At 56.3% G+C, this 2,467-nt stretch overlaps 1 protein-coding gene and 1 long non-coding RNA gene across 2 annotated transcripts in view; one reads left to right on the top strand and one right to left on the bottom strand.

Annotated features, from left to right (window-relative positions):
• Positions 1–2,467, top strand: part of LOC102891571 (keratin, type II cuticular Hb6) — a 42,856-nt gene that overhangs the window by 1,205 nt on the left and 39,184 nt on the right. The gene's annotated exons all lie outside the window — the stretch shown is intronic.
• LOC112478166 lies at positions 237–2,338 on the bottom strand. The gene is made up of 3 exons (XR_003045736.1): positions 2,136–2,338; positions 1,841–1,982; positions 237–531 (listed from the first exon to the last, which is right to left on the bottom strand). It is a non-coding gene; the product is annotated as an uncharacterized LOC112478166 (long non-coding RNA).

The following is a 2,467-nucleotide window of genomic DNA, read 5'->3' as shown; positions in this document are numbered from 1 at the left end:
GCGCTTCCTGGAGCAGCAGAACAAGCTGCTGGAGACCAAGTGGCAGTTCTACCAGAACCGCAAGTGCTGTGAGAGCAACCTGGAGCCCCTGTTCGAGGGCTACATCGAGACGCTGAGGCGGGAGGCCGAGTGCGCGGAGGCCGACAGCGGGAGGCTGGCCTCAGAGCTCAACCACGTGCAGGAGGTGATGGAGGGCTACAAGAAGAAGTGAGTGTAGCCAGGAGTGACGACGGGCACAGGAAATGACTTAAGTTAAAGGCCATTGGATTAGACATGAGAAGAACTTCCAAGTGAAGGGAGCAGCCCTGCAGGCCAGGTTGGCAGTGTGTAGCAGCACGATCTTTTCACCTGTGCAATTGTTGCCCAGATGCCCGCCTAAGGGTAGGGCCGTGATGCTCCCAAGAGATACCTCTCTTACTTCAGCCTTCTCTTCTCGGAGTCTGATCACCCAGCAGCTGTCTCCCGTGCTCTGTGGGGAGGAGGCTTCTGCTGTTTTCCAGGCCTTCTCCTGCTGACCCCTCAGGCTCCCACCTATAGCACATAGATGAGATATGAGTCCAGGTGTCGCTCAGGGCTGACAGGTCCTGGGGCTCTGGGTGACCTGCTGCCTAGGGTGCTGAGTGCTGATGGCCTCTGAAACTCACAGGTCCCCACAGCTGAGCCAGGATGGACACCCGGGTGAGGGGATGCTGGGCTGTAGTGCCCCAGAGGGATGCCGTGCACTCCTAGCTGGGTGCCGAGACCTTATTTGCCTCTTGAGGTGATGTCAGAGTAACTTTGGGACACAGGGCTGTGAGGTCCCAGAAGGTCAGCTCCCTGAACCCCGCAATTCGAAATGGAGAGAACATCACAGACTTATTTCAAATCCGACCAAAAGGTCCGAACAGGGCTGCCAGGGGTCTGGCTGTGTTGGGAGGTTCCTAATATTGCCCACTTCACTGGTATGAAGTGGAGGGGCTTCTGGGGAGATCTGCCCTCCTGTGACCTCCATCTCTGTCCTCTTCTGCCTCAGGTATGAGGAGGAAGTTTCTCTGAGAGCAACAGCCGAGAATGAGTTTGTGGCTCTGAAGAAGGTGAGTAACATGGGATCGGGGAGCACAGACATCAGGAATCTCAGAATGACAGACAGACTCTTCTTAGAGAGACCCAGAGGGTGTCAACCTCAGCGTGGGGTGCAGGACCTTGCCATATCAGGGTGGGGACTTCCCAGAGGTCAGGTCAGGAAAGGTGCCTCTAGGGCTTTGACAAAGGACAATAACCTTGGATTGTCCACTAACACCCTGCCCTGGGGCAGGGAGATGGCGGGGTTGACCTCTGGATGTCCTGCTTTATACTTCAGAGGTTGTGGCCTGTGGCTTGGGTCCCACGGAGGCTTGGCAGCTTTAGTCTATGCCAAGGGACACTGTCCTGTCTAGCACTATGGGATGTCTGACCAAAAGGAGGGGCAGAGACCCAAGGCATGGGGGAGAATGGAGCAGAACCAGAAGTAGGCAGGTAGAGTCTTGGGTAGTGCTGGGGGACAGGGAGGGGTCAAGGTGGCTGAGCAGGTGTCAGTCTGGGCAGGCTTCCTGGAATAGGGGAGGATAAAATGAGAAATGGGAGGGTAAGCCATCTCAGGTGGGAGGAGGGAAAAGCTGGTGGCCCTTCTCCAAGGCTCAAAGGGGCTTGTTCTCAGAAGGCGAGGAGGTTGTGAGGCCTATCCCGCGATGGTCAGAAGGTATGGGATGGAATGGGACTAGGACACTGGTGTCCTTTCCCTGTGGCCTCCACGAATGGGTGAGAAGAGAGGAGAGTTTGGGCTGACAGCCACCAGGGGTCCTCTGAGCTCAAAGACTCTCACCTTTCCAGGATGTAGACTGCGCCTACCTCCGCAAGTCGGACTTGGAGGCCAACGTGGAGGCCCTGACCCAGGAGATCGACTTCCTACGGCGACTGTATGAGGAGGTGAGGGTCAGGGTCCAGGCATAAAACCGACAGCTGGCCTGGAAAAGAGGGCTTTGGCCAGGGACTGGAGATAGACAGAGATTTGGGCAGGGGGCTGCGGTCCGTGAGGGTGGAGACCAGGAAGGGCTGAGAAAATCGGGTATATGTTATGGTGGATGAGGCTGTGGCATAAATTAGATCCTTCCACCTACCAACCACCCTTGATCTGCAGGAGATCCGTGTCCTCCATTCTCACATCTCAGACACCTCGGTCGTCGTCAAGATGGACAACAGCCGGGACCTGAACATGGACTGCATCATTGCTGAGATCAAGGCTCAGTACGATGACATCGCCAGCCGCAGCCGTGCTGAGGCTGAGTCCTGGTACCGCAGCAAGGTGAGTGGCACGGGACACCTGCCTCCTAGACGTGGTCCTGGGAGGGATTCGAGGTATATATTAGAAAGGCTTCTTTTGTCTAGGCATCCTGATCCCTAGGGATAGTAACAGAGGGCAGACAGTTCTAAGGTTGGGTGGCAGAGGGGC

This window comes from Pteropus alecto, unplaced genomic scaffold (assembly GCF_000325575.1).
Source record: "Pteropus alecto unplaced genomic scaffold, ASM32557v1 scaffold220, whole genome shotgun sequence".
Taxonomy (NCBI): Eukaryota; Metazoa; Chordata; class Mammalia; order Chiroptera; family Pteropodidae; genus Pteropus; species Pteropus alecto.
Note: the sequence above shows the minus strand (reverse complement) of the source record. Positions and strands in the feature narration are given on the sequence as shown.